This window comes from Corvus brachyrhynchos, unplaced genomic scaffold (genome assembly GCF_000691975.1).
Source record: "Corvus brachyrhynchos isolate BGI_N302 unplaced genomic scaffold, ASM69197v1 scaffold87, whole genome shotgun sequence".
NCBI classification, from domain to species: domain Eukaryota; kingdom Metazoa; phylum Chordata; class Aves; order Passeriformes; family Corvidae; genus Corvus; species Corvus brachyrhynchos.
Window position 1 is genome coordinate 5,538,213 of NW_008239767.1, and position 19,458 is coordinate 5,557,670.

The 19,458-nt window shown below is 42.6% G+C and overlaps 1 protein-coding gene across 6 annotated transcripts in view; it reads right to left on the reverse strand.

The window, feature by feature from the left end:
- The window catches only part of BACH2 (BTB domain and CNC homolog 2), a 145,281-nt gene that overhangs the window by 94,132 nt on the left and 31,691 nt on the right, over window positions 1-19,458 (reverse strand). For 2 of the 6 annotated variants that reach the window (XM_008640268.2, XM_017742856.1), the window contains exon 2: window positions 8,502-8,606. The gene's annotated coding sequence lies outside the window, so the exon portion shown is untranslated. Of the gene's footprint in view, window positions 1-4,715; window positions 4,917-8,501; window positions 8,607-15,303; window positions 15,400-19,158; window positions 19,279-19,458 lie in introns of those variants that run through there. The other 4 variants (XM_017742857.1, XM_017742854.1, XM_017742855.1 and 1 more) reach the window with 4 other exon arrangements.

The window sequence follows — 19,458 nt, forward strand, 5'->3', positions numbered from 1 at the left end:
TGAGTCTTCTGCCAGGGAATCTGCCCTGGAATAGCAAAGTCATTACAATGAAAGAAAAAAGAAGCCAATTCGAGAAACAATGTGAGATTATAACAGAGAGAGCAGGCTATTCCATTAGCAAGTAAATGAAGAGGAGATGACTGTGGCAGGAGGACCAGGATCAGTGGGTACCAGGCAGGTGTCTGAGCTGGGACTGTATGCAGAGCCCTATTAAATGGACCAATAATTTATAGATTGAGGGGATAGTACTAGAAACATTCAATAGTGTATGCATGGTCTTAATTAGAAGTACGGCCCTGGAGGGGTGAGAAATTAATGGCTATGTCTGTATTAGCTTTTACCCTTAGACCTAAACCATTCCACTGGAACCGTGTTGCTGATATGATGCCCAATTTTTGTATTTTATCTGGCAGTAACTCCAGCCTGGTGCTGCAGACTGAGCACCCACCAGCAGCTGGAGTACATCACCAGCACAGCTGGAGGCACAACTCTCAGCTTGTATCAGTAACTCATGGATTACACATCATGCCACTAATTCTTAAATACAAGGCATGAGATAGGAGAACCTTGGTATACTTTGGAGAAGGTGGAGGACGACCCATCTAAGCACTGTGTACTGAGAGTAATACAACAGCAGATTTTAAAACAAGAAGACAGACAAAATCCAAAGCTGTGCAGGAGGAGAAAAGCTAAAACAAATGGCATAAAAGAGGAAAAGGAAATGATCTACTGGCTGAAGAAGACATTAGATTTTATTTCCCTTAACTGTGGCAGATAGCTGGACATGAAACTAGTATAAGACATATCTGCAAAATACTGTACTCTTTTGAATGGAGTGGAACTGTTCTTGAAAGCCTTGCTTTAAAAAAATCTTCATGCATGCAATTTTTTTGAAATAAGAAATTACTGCAGAAACAATCCTATGACAATACTAAACAAGATGGAATTTCAACTGTAGTTTAGATATAATGTCCAGAAATCATATGGATTTAGCCCTGCTCAGCACAGAATCCAAGGAGTATCATCAACCTTGCAACATCTTGGGGAATCTTGCATTTTTCTGAAAAACACTTTTACCAGCTTCAGCTATTTTAGAGAGAAATGGACTGCCACACTCCCAAAATGTGAGGTGAAACACTATTTTGGCCAGATTTGAGAAGAGACTGGACCTAGTTAGCACTGGTTTCATCTACCTGACCTAAGATAACGCATGTTTTTGACTGTGACTTTCATAAACTCTTCCAAGTTTCATTTTATTATTCCAAGCTACGAGGGTGGCAATATAAAGACAGAGGAAGCAGAAAAAAACTGGATAGGAATTAAAAGCACTTTTCACTGTCGAGCCAGCAAGTGTAAGAATTGTATTTAGCTTCATGAGAGCACTGCCAACACTAACAAACCATTTGCTGTCTGCTGCTGCATACCAGCAGGTAATGTGCACAAGCTTACATTAGTACTTTGATGCATGCAAAGTGGACAAATTTTGAAGTGCCCCCTGCATTTGCTTCTTAGTTAATTTTGCACCAACTCTTGAATGTCCCAATGAAAAAAATAAAGGCGTGGGAAACAAAGAGAAACAGGGTTTATCACCTCATAAAGGTAACCAAAACAGCAAAGACTATTTCAAATGTCTATCTAGTTCTCCCTGACAGTTCAACTCCAACTGAAAACTTAGATATGACATGAATTTCTTCTTCAGTTTCCTGTCACCTGAAAACAGAAGTTTAATATCAGTATTATCACCATCCCAGTTAACTATCACCTAAAGAAGTAGTAAGAACCAGCAATCATTAGGCCACAAGCAAAGCCAACTCCATAACAGAAAAAAAAAAAAAAATTCTTATCAATCTCTCTTCTCTGCTCTCAAAATGTGACAGCAGCAGCTTCAGGGACATCCTGCATGGTCCATTCTCACCACTTGTTCCTGTAGAAAAGATGTTCTCTGCACTCAGTAATTATAGCTTAACATTGTCAGGTGAAAAGAGCTGCTTTCTACAGTTCACATGGCTTTCAGAGGTGGGGTTTTTTTTGTTTTGTTTTTAACTTGTATGACAAAACCTACCTGTTCTGCCATTATTATCTTGTTTTATTACTCCCTGTAGTCCTGGCATCTGTTTAAAATGATGTAAAAAGTAGGCAGTTGCACAGAGAATGATTAGTACAGCACGTGCTGCAGCAAGCAATGTTACATATTTTATTGCTCATGAAGTCAGTGTACTGGAACTGGCCAAATGTGTTACTTCGGTCTGAAAGTACACTTTTCCTTTTCTGCTTGCACCAGGATAATTAATAACTGGAAGAAATAATAGTGAAAGTAAGCATGGTGTTAGGTAAGCACTAATGACACAAGCTTATGTTTAGATCAAGGATTGTTGTTTGGGATGTCTCTCTACAAGAGAACAACAAAGTTTGCACCTCATGTTTGTCACAAGGACACTTGCCACACCGTCTGCTCAGCCATCATCCCAAATTACTCGCTACCTGTGCCAGTGTCCTCATCCCACTTAAAAGTGCTTTTCCCTGAACCTCTGCAAGTGAAAAATTAAATCTAATGCTTCCCCATTTGTTCAGTGGCTGATGAAAACCTCATTAATGAATACTTGGGCAAAAAGGCTCTCTTAAATTGCAGCACACCGTCATAAAGCCAATGCACGATGGCCAGCAAATGTTTCCCAGTAGCAATTGGCTTTACACAGCTTCTTACTTGGTAAATAGTGACAGGAAATACTGAAAAAATATTTGTTTTCCTGTATTTATTTCTATACCGGGTGAGGCAAGACAAAAGGATGTTTAGGCACTGAACTGATTTCAGGCCTCGTCCTCTGTGAATGACTTGGCCCGCAATGTTATAGGGCTTTTAATCTCACATACCTCATGGATCCTATTATCACCACCATCATAATGACCAGACATCGTTTACTTCGCGTTCCCCCAGCCTGCCTTAGGCTGGGCACATAGAAATGAGAGCATCACTCACACAGAGCTGACTGAAGAAGGCCACCCATCATTTCACCTGCTTGGCTTCACCTCCCCATGCCAAACAGTGCCACCTCAAGCTGCTCCTGCCAGTGGGCAGGTCAAGGAACAGCGTAACCCAAACCATAAGGATCAGAAGACATCCAGCTCACCTTGTTCATGGGAAAGGCAGAAAGCAATCCCCAGGTGTTTCTATAATTCCTGTTGCTCTCAGCACAATTAGATTTTATTGAACTGTAATCCTAGATAAGTGTATTGAATCTTACAGCTGAAGCCAATTACACTGTGTTAAATAGCCTTCCTGATTTGCAAGACGAAGAACACTTCTCTATAAAACTAAATTAGCTCAATAACTCATTATTTGTAGCTTGGGCAAAGGGCTGAAACAGCACTGGACAACTAAGCAGCTGCTGCATTTTCAGGCACTAATCCTTTAGAGCTGTAAGCAGACTGAATTCCCAGTTTGCTGGGGAAAGGGACAAGCACTGCAGGCAGAGAGGCGACATCCAATGTCAACAGCACTACATCTCAAACCGTCCCTGTTTCCTCATGGCAAAGGACTCTGAGCTGACCAGCCTCAGAAGGAACGAGACATTGCTTTTCCTGTACTGAGAAGTCCTCACACTTAGAGGTTTAACTCCCAACCCAAAGGAGATAAAAGGGCACATCAAAAGGCATGTGACTTGTCATTTCTGATTCCTTACTCAGAATTAGCATCAGCACCAAGTGAGAGTATATAAAAATCCCTTAAATGAGTATTTCTGCTTATTAGGGATTGAGTGGAGGAGCAGAGGGGCTGAAGGCCAGTGGTGGTGATGGGGAATGTGGACATCCTTAGCAGCCACACCTTGGCAGGAGTCCATGAGTGTGGCATTCCACTGCCTAGCACCACCTTCCTCAGCTGCTAGGGTCACTTTTGGTGCCCCTCCAATCAGCCTCAAGCACTCTTTGGTTTCTTTCTTACACACAACCGTGTTTACGTGTTAGGAGATCTCCACGTAAGTTGGGAGATGACAGAAGCTGTGTTTCTGATCCCATTGGGTTGTGCCAGGTGCACGTATTGAGCAGACAGGAGTGACTCAAAGCCATAAGCAGACAGACTGAGCAGAGAAAGGTGAGAGACAGGGAATATTCCAAATGCCTGCTGCTGCACTGGGGCAGCCAAACTCCACAAAAAAATAGGCCTGAAAGACTTGGAAAGAAAAAAAATCAACCCTTTTGAGATCTAGAAATAATTTCCTTTACTCCTTAACACAAAAATGCAAGCAGCATGGGTGACTATCCCCTGTGAGGAAGCACACCTCTCTCGCTCTGGTCTCCAGGGTGGCTCTTCCCATCGCAACATCATGTCCTTCAGCAACATCAGTAGTCTTTGTGCTCACAATGAACGTGAGGAAGATAATCTCCACTGCACAAATGAGGAAGTCAGTCATGGGGCAAATGAAGGAGGTTGCCTGAGAACACACAGGAAACCTGTGACTGAGGCAGGGAACTGAACCCAGACCATGAGTTCCAGTTGGGTGCCCAGTCCAAGCTGGGTGGCTGACAGACCACCTCTTCTTATGGGCTTTGAAATTGAAGTTTGGTGGGTTTTATAATGAACATTTTCTTTTTTTTTCATTTGTCTAGTCACTACGTTTCATTACACTCACACTTCTGCTTTGTGAAGGCTTTTTATCCTGCTTCTTTTCTGTTTTGGCTTAAAAAACCAACACAGCTGAACATCAAACAGAATTTACCCTTGACGGTTTGGTCTTCTGCCCTACCAACATCGTCCTCTCCCTAGTGCTCAGTGTTGTGTCCTTTGTGCACCCTGTGGCTGCCTGTGGCTTCACCAAAACACACCAGTGATATTTAGAAGGAGATGTCTTACTCGTAGCTTCACAGACTTACAGCAACTGCTTATGCGAACTGCAGTGCTGTGAGGCAGCAGAGCAGACCTGGTGGGAAAACCAGAGAAAAGAGATGCACAAAAAAGGTCAGTTCCAAAGTGAGTGTTCTGACGCTGCTATGCATCATGTCAATGTGAGCAATCATCTGAAGAACAGCTACCAGTAAGCCACAGTGTCAGACTGCATAGGATGTTTTACTGGCTTGGCTAATGAATCACTGGGAAAATGTGAGCCATGTGCTCACTGCCAGGGCAGTTGCCACAGTGGGTGAAAACAATGCCTCTTTCACTATCATCATGACCTGTGGTTTAATTGATAGTCTAAAATGTTTTAAGATCTTTCTGTGTAAGGCACATAATATGCACTTCCAAGACAAAATTCTTTGGTATTATACTATTTGCAAGGAGGTGCAACGAATCAAACCACTATTTCATGAAATAATTCACACTGGCTGAATCCCTCACAGAATGTCTCAAGATCTTGAAAAGGAAAAAATAACTAATTTCCACCTGTGTAATAACAGTGGGAAAGAAAAAGATTTCACATTTTTGTGAGAAAATGTTGCAAAACCACAGACTTTTGAAAGTGCCGAATATGGTATTTTCAGCTTATCTGGATGAAGCCCAAACTATCCACAGCTAACCAAGGTGCATCAGAAGATTGTAATCATTCCACTCCCACCACAGGCTTTTTGTCCCACTGTGCATCCAAGGCTGTCAAGCCCTACAAAATAACATAGGACTTTCATGCTTAAAGCAGCCGAACAGCTGCAAAAATAACTCTGTAAAAATATTGAATAGTTGGTCCCACTCAGCAGCTGGAAAAACAATTACTGACTGAAAAATTCAGTGTTTGATACTACTTAATAGTTGGGGAAAAACTATTTGTGAATCATAATTAACGTTTATTTAACTATTTAAAAGCATGCATCTACTGTTTGAGGCTTCACAGAGAGCAAATATGTGGCCTTCTGGCATCATTAAACAGACTAATACAGTTGAAATGGAAGGACATGAGGCAGAAAACCACACTGGAATAGTGAATCCTTCAAGGAACTGGTGTAACTGTGATTGCCTCAGTAGTGTGGACACTACAACACCAGGTTTGAACCAAATCAGTAGCAACTACCCTGGGGTAAATTGAATGAATGCACAACTCTAGCTCCTGGTGCCAGAGCAATGCAAACATCATGATATAAACTGGATGAAAATCCATCACTAACAGTGATAGAGAAAACATTCCCCTTCAAACTGCCTCAGGGGTTGATGGGCAACTCTATGGTGGCATCAGCCCAGGGCCAAGTGACAGAGGGGCTTCCTGCGAACAGCTGCTGCAGAGCCCTGCAAGAAAGGACCAGAAGTGCTCATCACCCCCAGAGGAGCCAGGGGCCTGCTTCCCATGCTGAAAGTGTGGCCAGCGGGACTAAGGCAGCGATCATCCACCTGTATTCTGTACTGGTGAGGCCACACCTCAAATCCTGTGTTCAGTTTTGGGCCCCTCACTACGAGAAGGACACTGAGGTGCTGGAACATGTCCAGAGAAGGGCAATCACACTGGTGAGAGGTCTGGAGCACAAGTCTGATGAGGAGCAGCTGAGGGAGCTGGGTTTGTTTAGCCTGGAGAAAAGAGGGTTCAGGGAGGACCTTACCACTTTCTACAACTGCCTGAAAGGAGGCTGTAGCCAGGTGGGAGTCAGCCTCCTCTCCCAAGTGACAAGATCAGAGGCAGCAGCCTCAAGTTGCTCCAGGAGAGATTTATATTGGACACTAGGAAAAATTTCTTCACAGAAAGGATTGTCAAGCATTGAACAGGCTGCCCAGGGAAGTGGTTGGGTCCCCATCCCTGGAGGTATTTAAAAGCCACGTAGATATGGCACTTAGGGACATGGCTTAGTGGTGGACTTGCCAGTGCTGGGCTAGCAGTTGGACTTGATGGTCTTGAAGGTACTTTCCAACCTAAACAACTGTGCTTGTATGATTCTTAGTGATTTTATGGTTCCATGAAAGCAACAGTGGCTTAGGTCAGGATGTAAGTTACACAAGCAGATGAAACATTTACAGGCATTATGCTGAAAACAAACATTATGCCTTGTTTTAAACTTCTAATTGGAAAACTGCTTGAATTCGGACTTTTCGAAGTCCTAATTTCCCCCAAACAATTCCCTCACTTGTTCTCTGCACATATGACATGGCTGAAATGTCCCATCACTGACAGCAACCAGTCCTTTCTTCATCTCATTCAACTTCACCCATGCAGAATTGGGCTGAGCCCCTCATGGGTCCAGCAGGCATGAAGCAAGGACAAAAGAGCAGTTACTGTATCTGGCAGATAACTGCAAGCAGGGCCGAGCCAAAGATTCCTGTCCAGCACAACCTCACCTAGAGAGTGACCCAGGTGTGCCAGTTCACTGTACAGAGTAAAGATTCACAAAAAAGAAACCTATGGCAAAAAACTGACTTGGCCGCTGTGTTTGAAGGACTTGGCGACAGGTTTAGCATAAGTATATATATATTTTATACATAGTATATGTATGCAAATGTCACCTGTAGGGAATATTCTGTAAGGTGCTGAGGAATGTGAGCAGCCTGTATAAATAAATGTGCTTAACTAAGTGATTTGGACTCTAAGTCACCAACTCTCCCACCACTGCTCTCTCAAGTGACCATGGTATCAGAGGCCATTTCAAGGGAAATGCACTTATGTCATACAATACTTCTCATATCATACTTCTCATAACCAGCAGCAGCAGGAAAATGAAGGCAATATAAAAAAAAATAAAAGTTATAAAATTTCAGGAGACAAACATCCCTGAATGGATTATGCTTTCAAAACAAACTGCAAAAATAGCATAATAAGGTTTTTTTGGTGTACATCTCAAAGTTTTCTACGATGATATTATTTGTTCTAAATGTAAACACATTCTCAATGCCATATGCAATGCAATTGGCTTGCAACCTGAAATAGGGCCCTTTTCATTGAGACTCACTCATCACTAGGATGATCTCAATTTATCACTGTGGGTCCCCTTCAATTCAGGATGTTCTGTGATTCCATGATCACAGAAACAGATGCAGCTGACCAAATTCACCTCCATTCACAGCCTGCTGAGGTTTCCTAGCTATATCCCCTGCATGGTCAAAGGGACAAAGCAATGCTCTTTTTGGATCAGACAGGGCAACTATTCATGGACCATTTCAAACTGAGTTAGGCCAGACCACAGGTTACGAAAATCTCCACACAGCATTTGCTCTAGCAAGGCTACACCAGCATAGCTAAAATGCTGAAGTGCAGGCTGGGATGAACACTCAAAAAACATGTATGCCATAGAGCTAATGACAAAACAGACCAATAAGTACTCGGTCAGATTTCTTTCTAGGCTTCTATGTAGCTGCCTGTTCTCAGAAGTGTTCAGATAGTATGCTGGGGAGTTCTAGAGCAATGCAGCAAAAAGCCTTGAAAGGACCTTAGCTTTATGCTATGCACAGATACGGAGGTGCTTGAGTTCCCACATGCATTGCTAGTCTTACTAGATGTTAGAGTAAAAATGTGAAATTAAAAGAAACAACCGAAATATCTCAAAACCACCCCAAACCTGAAGAAACCACTTGATGATGCTTTTGTAAAAACACTTACTTACAATGCAGTCCTGGAAGTGATTTCCAAGCAAGCCAACTGCTGCTCTAGTTTACTGGATGGTGTGGCTCAGCTCTTTCATACAGGCAGCACTTACAGTTGTATCTAGAAAAGGAAATATAACCAAAATTCTTTATGAGCAAATACACAAGTAAAGTCATCTTTCTCTTTAAAACTATGACCAGGTTAAAACTAGCTTTAGCTGGTCTCAATAGCTCTTGTGCCTAGCTTCACATGTGCTGCCTGCTCACAGGAACAAGCCCCAAGGTGCAGCCAAAGCCACCCTACAGTATGTAAGCCAAGAGCGACTGTGCCTGAGGAAAAAACCCCACACCGAGTGCATCAAAGCAGCAAACAAATGCTCCCAGCTGTTTTTCTCATCTAGTTCTACTTAAAACATTTGCAGGAAATGCAAGATGAATTAGTGCCAAAAAAATGTAGGTGATTTCAGTAAGGCCAGGAATTCCAGGCACCAACCTCTATTTTCTCTCTCTTGAGTGGGTGTTCACTTGTAAATTGTAGACATGTTAGCAATTCAACGACTGAGCGAATTAACATTCAACTTAACAGTCATTGTTAGGTTGGGAGGTTATTACTGCTTGTTCTGCTAAAGTGACAAGCTAAAATAGGTTTGTATCTGAAAAGTTGTTTTCTACAATACATATTCCCTGTCTTTTCGTACCAAATAATTTTCTTCCATCATGTCAACTCCTATTGTATGCACCACCACTGCCAGCTCCACCACAGCAGATGGGATAGGCAAGGAGAAACAGCAAGGGGACAGGTGAGGAGAGAGCACTCAGCCCCCCCATTTCTCTTTGGGCTGCCATATTAATTTTTTCCCAGGCATTTTATGTGGTTGATTCAAGACTTCTCAGCAAAAGAGCATACTTGCATTTGCAGGATATTCTGCTTTTAAAGCAAGCAAGCAAAGGCAAAACCCAAGAGCAAAGAGAGGGCTCTACTTCACCAAGTCATGAGCCTGAGAAAGCTGGTTGTTATCAGGCACTCTTTGGGGCACAGAATTGAGAGCTGTGATTTCCCAGCCTTGCAGGTGATTATTATTAATGGAAAAAATAAGTTTTCAAGGTTGAGTCAACATACCACCACATGTTTAATTTTTGCAGACTCAGATCCATTTTGTACTAGTAAACGAGCTTGCATCCTTTCCTCCGTGCTTTTTTTTTCTTTATTTTTTTATTTTAGGGTAGCTCACAAGCTGCTGACAACTCACACTGTACTAGGAGCTGTTCACACTGCACAAAGTGTTTACCACTCACAAGTGATGCTAAAAATTAATTTACAGTACCGCTACAGCAAGCTTTGACAAATTGTCATGTGTTGACACAGTCATAAGTTGTTGGTTAAAAAAAGTAACACTTCCCTCTTCTGCCACTTCATGTTTGAGACCAGGGATGGGCACATTATGCAAAGTTTGAGGGTTTGTAAGCTTCACAAATGTTTGGGCTTCACAAAACAAGCTTGGTTGTGAAAGTTTTTTCTCTTACAGTTAGGCATGTGTTTATTGCCAAAAAGACTCTAGTAAGAAAAAAAAATCCTTTCCCATCTACCAAGATCTGTGTGTTGTGCAAAACTAGAATAAAAGGCTGTAAAATAAATAACCTTGCACTATACTTGTTCTAGATAAGATCACAGCAGTGACAAATAGCCTGGATCAACTCCTCAGAGCTGCAAACACCACCCTCCTGTTGTAGAAAGGAAGGAAGAAAAATATAGCTACGAGTAAGAGTTTTAATTGTTCTCAGCTGTCACACAATGTTATCTTAAGTGAACGCATTTATTTCTCGATTCTCATATATAGCTCTATATGGAAAAGAAAGAACTCCAGCTGTGGCATTCATCAGACAAGGTTCAAATTGATTTCCGTGTACTCAAGATAGTAGGTGTTAGTCAGCACTCATGCCCACCAGTGGCAGCTCTTAAATTTTAACTCCTTCTCCTCAGGGCAGGACAAATAAACTATCTAGTTTACACTCTGGAATCAGTAATGGACAAAACAGTGCTGCCAGCTGACATGAGCAGTGTTTTGGTGGTGATGCAAACTTGAAACATTAACCCCAAACTAGCCTAAATCCAGGGAAAGAAACAAAGCCAAGCAAAATGAGCACTCACAGCACCTGCCAAATGGGCTTCACGAGGAGCATGTAAAAGCCACTGCTTTACATTGTGCACCAGTGACCTGGACAGCCAGTGCTCCAGTAGCTCTCCCTAGGATGACCAAATCTCAGAGCACAGACCACACAAGAAAGCAGAATAAATTCATTCCGAAAATTAGCTTGGCAATACAAGGAATTAATTTTCTCTTTTTTCCCCACTCCTTAACACCTGTACAAAGTAGAGATGCTTTGAGTGCTTCCAAAGTCCTGAGGAGAGGCAACGTTTTACCTTGTAGAACTCGCCCTATGCCTGCATCAGTGCAAGAATGACCCACCTAATTTCTCTACAAAAGTCACAACATGTTACTTCAAGCAAAAAGAGCTCCTGCAAAACATTAGGGAGGGATGAAATTTCATACAGACTCTTCACTTGCTCCCACTTTACACACCCTGTATAGAATTTCAACATCTGAGATGCTACTCTGATATACTCTCAGACAGATCTAAGGAAAGCAAAGGACATTTATATCATTATAGTCAGGATGGACATTGCCTTGTGCTGTTGACTGAAATTATATCATCCATGCTTAATTAGCATAGATCACTGTACATTCAGAAAAGCACTAAAGTGGCAACTCCTACTTTCCTCCCCCAAGTAACAAAAACTTATAAATATTTTCAGTGCATCATATGAAATGCATTATTTCACTAGATGCAGTTTAAGAGTCAGCAGGGTTGGAATAAAGATGATTCAACTATTAATTCAAAAACTTCAGCTGTTGAGTTAGCTAGAAGGCAAAACCAATTCTACTCCACCTTGGAAGAAGACAAATAAAATCTTAAGTTTTACTGTAAGTTATCTCAACTGCCAAAGCACGATTTCTCCTGTACCTTTTTACTTCTTTGCTGTATAGAAGGGAACAAACAACTTAAATTCCTGAAGTTCTAACTTGGGGATGGAAAAAGCCCAAGATATCCAAGTCACTGATCTAGTTAAGAATACTATGAGGGAAAAAGTGGAACCTGGGGTTTTCTGAAGCGTTTTTTAGTTGTTTTTGTTTGTTTGGGGGATTTTTTTTTATTTTGAGACAAAGTATCTGTTCACTTTTCGCAAGTTTTATCCTGATGGATTCAACTTGTGAGTGTGAAGAAACCACCCCCAAGCAGAAGGGCCATTCTTGCCAAAGTCCCTTGTGTGAGTTTGAGCTTGCTCTACCCAACACAGGGCCAATGCAGCAAGGTTCAGCATTGGGGAAATGCAGACCCAGGATCTCCCGTGGCCTCTGCATCACACCTCTCCACTCTGCCCTTCAGTTTCATCACAGGGAGGAAGGCAGAGTCTTGGCTGATCCCACAGCCACACTCCCTCACACTGCTATCTGCAGGGCATCAGAACAAAGCCATAGAGGTGACATTCATCCCAGGCAAGCCGTCACCAGGATTTCAAAAGCAAAAGGGAACATATGAAGGTGTCCTGATCCTTGATGAAGCATGCACACAACTGAAGGGGTAAATTGATGTATTGAATAGTTATACCAAGTATGCACTGGGTAGTCACTGCTTGCATGGGATGCAGACTGTGAAACAAATTCCCCCGGCTAGAAATTAAAAAGAAAAGGAGGATTGCATCTTCCTTATTCCATGGGGAGTGCTTTTCCAACCACTGAGACAGGACACTAGCCCAAAGGCAAGTGACACCTGTGAGTGCCTACACCATGGGCAATCTTCCTGTCCCAGTTCTACGCCTGTCTTCACTTTGCTGCAAAGGCCATGTCACCTCTGTTACACAGAGCTCTGCCACCTACGAGCAGTGGGGAAGCAGCTTAACTGCCCAACCTGGCAGGACCTCCTGTGAGCATTTGGGGGTGGGAGGAAACTTACCAGCTTTTGTGTGTGTGGGCACTTTAAAAGTGGTTCCAGTTCTTAAACCTTAAGAGATGCTCAAATTGCCTTGAACTGAAAGGATTTCAGTATTGGAATACTGGAGGTCATTAAAAGATGTATAGATATGGTGCTTAGGGACATGGTTTCAGGGTGGACTTGGCAGTCTTGGGTTAATGGTTGGACTCGATGATCTTAGAAGTCTAAAGTTGCTGTTTCCTTCCTGACTCCCTACCCCCAGTGCAGGAGGGAGCAAAGGGAAGCAGTATCTCTGCAAGCATGAAACACTGGGAAAAAGCATTAGATCTTTGCCTTCACCTGGAGCACACCTTGCACTTCCAGCCCTTTCAAGCAGAGGAAACCTGGTGGCCCCATGGACCCATCTCCCAGGGCTCCATGGCAGGGGGAGGGACCTCAACACCTGGTGGCCCCATGGAGAGTATAATGACTTGAAAGCCAGCATCTGTGTCCCACTTTGTTGCTCCAGCAGAAAGGAAGCGCAAAGATCCCTCAGGAGGCAGTTCGGGAACTGCCTGCCCCACACAAAGTGCACTCACACACACGTACATGGGCACTCCTCTCCTTTGCCTTTTATTTTTTTTAACTGTATACACTAGTATATTTTTCACTACTCTCTTAGCATGACATCCATTGCATGGTATGTAACAATCAATGCCAACATTACGTCTATAGCATTAGCACAGAAACATGTAATTCATTGAAACAGGACTTTCTTCTTCCCCAGCTTCTCATAGCTGGTTTTGTTATATAAATCCATATGACTTCTTGCTTGATTTGGATCTACTCAGATCAAATCTTTACTAAACCCAGAAGCATTTTGTTTTTAACAAATATATTCCCATCCTTCCAAATCAAATCTCCACTTCTAGCTGAGACAATGTCATCAAACTCTTACTGTAGTGTACTACTTCTAAGCAAATGAACTTAAAAATTCAGTTAAATGGCAATGTACAGCTAAAGGGCTCTGAAGGTTTATCTATCACGTGGCAAAAATCATTCTTTGTACAGCATCTGTATAAATACCCATAGGATTCTCTAGATGTTTTTGAGCCACCTCAGGCCAGAAGAGTAACTAGGTAATGAAGAAAATCATGTCAAGTTTTATGAGATCCTTAGCAAAATGGTTTAATTTGAACCAGGTTGGCTAATACATCCTGAAATCCTCCTCTATATATTCCACACGGCAGTATCTTGTCTGTGCAACCTGGTTACAAGTCAGGAGAAGGATACAGGTGAAAACCTTGCACGACCTTTTGATCCACAGTGATTTCCACAGGAGAAATCACTGCAGGAAAGGTACAAGCGAAACTAGTTAACTAGTGGTGTTCACTCCACCTTTAATACCTGCTGATAATGACAACTCAATGAAAAGATGAACATATTCCCATGCCTTCTGAGGCAATTATTCTTTATGGGGTGTTCAAGGAACTACCACCCCATTTATACACACTTTGCTACTTCACCCAAAATTGCAAAACATCCCAGTTTCAGGAGCTGCTGGGCTGCAGTGAAGACGTGTTCAAAGTACTGTCTGTTCAGCAACATGGACACCAACACTGGCAACATAAACATTGAAGAGGCACGTGGGTATATGCAAAAATTTCATTCAGCACAAAGAAAAGCAACACTAGGACAGAAGGATCCGAAATTAATCCAGTTTCTGTCTTCCCACTGACTTCCCTCACTATTGGAAAGACTTTGGTTTGGATTTTAGTCAAGTCTGGTTTACAGTGCCCAACTTCGTGTGTCATAAAAAAACACCGACCCTGCTGGAACGCCTTACTCATTACACAGCCCTGCAAAAATTATTAGCTACGATATAAGGCATTTCCCTTTGGGGACCAGAAAGGGTGAAGAAAGGGGACGGAGAGTGACAGATTGTGGTTTCTAATGCAGCAGCAAAAAAATAAATAAGCAAGAGGAATTCAGGATATAACGTGTTTACATTTGTCAAAACAAGTTTCCTGGAGACATGGAGGGTCCACGCTGCTGAGCTGTCACTTCTGCTTGAAACTGCTGCCTCATGCTATCAGGAGGTCAGCCACTGACCTACTTTCTGATAGGACTGAATTAATTTGCTACTTCTGTACACAAACCTTTTTTGTTTTTTTTTAAAGGAATACTTAACAAACCCAGAAAAAGCTGCCTTTTATCCAACTTGGAGTTTCAACTGGTGCTGTGCAAGGCTATTACATACCCTGGCATGGGGCCCAGTGTGCTTGGGCTGCTTATTCTTTTGGAAAAATCTGTACAGAGTATTTTTAATGAGTTGACGCTGCAAATAACGTCTTTCCTTTTTGAACTCCTACACTACACTAATACCGGTGATTTAACCCCCTACACACAATAAGGGAGGCCAGCACTCGAATAGGCTGTGCTTTGTCTAGGCTGCTCCTGAAATAGATGCCTTCCACTACAAGATTAGCTCCCCAAATAGACAGATGCATGGCGCGATATACTTACAGGATTAAAACATAAAGTTATTAATAGAAATAAGACGAGTAGGTGAAACTTATGAACTAAACACCTACCAATCCAATCATTCCCTGCACAGAGCCAGCTAAGCAGTGCTCACCAGGAGATGATGGTATGCTAGGAGCCCGTAAACTAAAAAGCATTCTTCTCAGAAAGGTTTGTCAGGCAGAAGTAGCAGCAAAAGAGGTGCCACCTACTTCCCCTCTTTGCTTAATGGCTACCTACATGCACATAGCACTAATGTCCCTACACAAAGCCTTCCATTTAAATAAATCCATGGTGGAGGGTTTCACAGATCTTTCAAATACCTGGACTACCGAAATATGAGAAGTCAGCTCTTGAAATCCTCCTTAACAATGCCATCCGTTGAAAGCTTCACTGCTTGGGTGGGCTCCTCTTCCCAGGTCTCTCGTGGGTAGCAGCACTGCTGTTTGGAAACAGGACAGCCATGTACCAATCCGCTAAAGCAGAGCCATTCTGCTTTAAGGCTCTGGACTAACATTTGGAAGACGAGACCTCTTTAGCAACTTGGTCTCATACACTCACCTCACCCTCCATCTGCTAAGCAAAGATAAGGATCTTCTCCAAGTGCTTGGCTTGCTTAGTACCAAAACACTGTGGGTGAGACTCACACTTTCCTTTGCATTTCCCCAGGGTCCAATCTAATAATAGAGGAGGTAGTACTGACTACCGTAATACAAGACGACTATGGGTATCACAACAGATTTATGATCACTCGAGTTCCTGGACTTGATTAGGCTCACGTTGCCAAAGATAACTATGCCAAACCTAGCACTTGCAACTGCAAATGCATTCTTGTCAACCTTTTTAGCTTTCATCTGTGCATATTTACAAGCCCTGGATCTGATGTTCAAATAAATCCAGTAATTCACTCAAACCCACCAGGATTCGAACACATTAGGGAAGTGTCAAGATGTCATTGAGCTTGTTCTGCAGAAAAGAGTGCTTTATAGTTTCAGAAAGAAATAGAAAAGGGAGTTATTTAATGAGATGGTGGCATATTGAAACATGGATAGATAAGTAATTAATAGCTACCTTCTCTAAGTGAAAACTTTTCTGAGTGAAAAATCAGCTTATATGAAAAACTACAAGTCAACTGCTGCCATTTTTGGATGGATAAGAACTGTCATGCATGTTAGCATCTCCATTGCCATGAAGGATTTTACTCCTTTAAGCAATTCACAAAGACTTTCACATAGAACAGCATGTGGGAAGCAAAGAACTAACAGAAGGAGACACCAAAGAAATGTTGATATTCGCAACTAGAATTCTAATGAAAAATGTTATCAGGAATACATGAAAACAGGAGAGAACTTCTGCCATGAGAAGCAGAAGCTTTAGTCCCTTAGGATCAAGAGTAACTACATAGTTGTATAGGTGCTATCATTAGAGTACAAAATATTGGCCAAATAGCCTCTTTATGTTGGTATCTCAAAACATTTTCTTATTTCAGAGGTCCAGTATTCGACTAACAGATCACCTTGTTAAGAACTGTCTTAACCCTGGTGTGAAGGTTTCTTTAGCAAATTTCTATACAGCTTCAAGTGGAACATATGGCACCTTAAAGTAAACAAAACAGGAGAAGGGGAAAAGAGTCATGTTCCAAGAAATAGGAAGTATAAACCTATTAATTAAGCATTTAATTCCTTTTATCCCTCATGTCTGTCTTCACAGGCTCTCTCGGCAATCAACCAATTTTAGGATTCACTGCTGTCATGCCAATCGTGGCAGTACTTCAGCTAAAAAGGCGCTGTCAAACATAATGAAGTTTCCCTTCAGCTTGTTCCCACACTGGTGCTGCATACAGCACACACGCTGCCTGGCGAGGGGAGGTGGGGGCAAGGCTTGATCTGTCCTAGTTCCCAAAAACTGTAGACCCGTCCTAGGTGGCAATGGCACAACGGAATCACACCAATGGTTGAGATTATATGCTACAGAAACCACCTCACACCCTCCTATGCAACACACAAATAGCACCCAGTGGTGCATTTTTGTCCAACTTAGAGGTGGACTTGGCAGTGCTGAGCTAAAAATTGGACGTGATGATCTTAAAGGTCTTTTCCAACCTAAACAATTGTATGACTCTTCTCCAACCTGCACATGCCTTGGACTGAGGCATTCTATAAACATGAAAAAATTTCCCAGCATTTCACTATTACAGTTCAGTCTCTCACTTGAACCATGGACACCATCCCCTGTACTTCAGCCAGTGATGCTGCACACAGAGCACAGGGAAGAAGAATATGGCAGAGAGATTCCCCCTTGTGAAGGAGAATATACATGCCTCTGTTTCTAACAGTTTGTTTTCAGCATGGTACTGCGTTCCTGTGGGAACTGGTGTTGGCAGAGATCAAATTGTAGTTCAGGGCTTATAAGGCTTTGAAATCTATGAGGATAGTCACTGACAACGAGCTGTGTGTTTGTAGGTGCTGACTTGGGCAAAGAAGGTACCAGTGATGTCCTGACTATAAACTGCATTTAAAACGCACATTTGGCTGCCTCACCTGAATTATCCCTGCTTTCTGTCCCTAGTAAGCTCTGGCCTGGCAGCTGATGCTCCCAAGCAGCTTGTGGCAGTGGCCATCCGAAGCCAGTGACCCAGGCTACTGGCTCCTGGGGCAGGGACTGTCACCCAGCACACAGCGCAGTGGGGCCCTGACTCGCTCAGCCTCTGGGCATCACAGCAGCATAAATGAGGATAACCTAAATGCCACAGAAGGGCAGCTACTCAGCTCTGCAACAGCAGCACACTTTACAGCAAACACCTCATATCCCAGAGCTTGAAATAGAAATCTCTGTGAAAAAAACTGCACGACGTGAAAGTCTGTATTAAAAACCCAGCAAGCTGCACTGTTTGGCATCTTGTTTTTCCAACCCTTGTGAGAAGTCCAAATAGATCAAATGCAAATCTGTAATACTGCTCTCTGAGTAACAGCTATTTTAAACCAATTTTGGCAGACACTAAGAGTCGTAAGCAGGATGCCAGTTGTATGGTTCCTTGCGTCCTTCTACCGGATCCAGCCGGCCAGCCAGCAGAGGTGAGGGGACACGCTCCTGCTCTGCTAAGGAAGCTCTGACACCTTCACCTTCCTTTCAGCCCAAGTGTGCTGAGTTCCTGCAGAAAGGAGAGCTTGCCTTTGCTGCTCCAAGGATAGAGGAATATCACCAATAAAAATCAGAATTTTCCAAGTTTCAAAAGTTCCCTTTCCACAAAACAACCCTTAAAAAGAGAATAGATAATGAGCTGCAAAACATTTTTTCACAGGCACTCACTTGAGATGACCCACATAATTCACTTGGCCACTTCACATTTCCTAAGTTACAGCAATAAGTAGTATAAAAGCTTTTACAGTCATGCACAGTCATATCCCTTTTTTTGCTTTATGTATAAAAGTGCCTACTGTAGTTTGTCTTTTATCAGCAAAAATTAACATCCCCACATAAATACATGGACTGTGATATCCATTAACAGATACCTGAACATCTAACACTTGCTGCTGATCCTGGTCACTTCCCTGCTCCTCTTTACCTTTCCCAACAGCCTCCTCTGAAATCTCCCAGCATTCACCAGCCTTCCAAGCACCAGCCAACCCAGAAGTGCCGCTGGTACACAACTTGCCATTTAGCAGAGTTTCCTTTCCCTGGATCTCCAGGTTGCATAAAGCTCCCATCCCAGACTCCTATCTGGGAATTCAGATGGGGGGTAAGATTATGCCTTGTGACCACACAGCACAAGCTACAGTGCATTAAAGTAAATATAACAAAATATAAGTAAAAATAAGGAAAGGTCTACAATAAGTAAATCCCACTTTTTCAGTGCACACCACAGGAACATACATATCCCACAAAAGGGATTAGGTACTACGTCCATGTTGGATGGAGGGAGGTGGAGAGGTCAAGCCAGAAAACCTGAGAAGTAAAAGCAGAAATATTCAACATAGCGATGGCACTGAAGAAAGAAGGAATTTTTTTTGCACAACTGCAGCAAGGCTTGCAGGGACAGGGGAAAGCAGTGGGGGTGGGAAGGGATGATGTTCAAACAGCAGTGCTGGCAGAGCTTGAGGTCAGTCAAAGGAGGTCATGCCATTTCAGCAGAAAACCCTGCTGGAATTATCCTACTGGGCAAGAATGATCATACTCACGGAAAGACTGCAACGCGCAGTCTTGGTCAAACTAAGTAACCCAGGATTCCAGCTATGGAAAAACAAATCCCAGGAAGCAAGGCCATTCCCAACAAACTGGACACAGACAGACTGCAGCTGCTGAAACATATAAGCGGAGTGACATAATATTAGAACATATTTTTATGCTTACTAGGACAACAACAAACCCAAGCCTGAAGCTGTATTTTGGGCGCACTAGCTCAAACTATCTTTAGACAGGAAAAGTGTGTGTGTGTGTGTACAGATGTTCCAGCAGGCACGGAGACCAGAGAGCTGGAA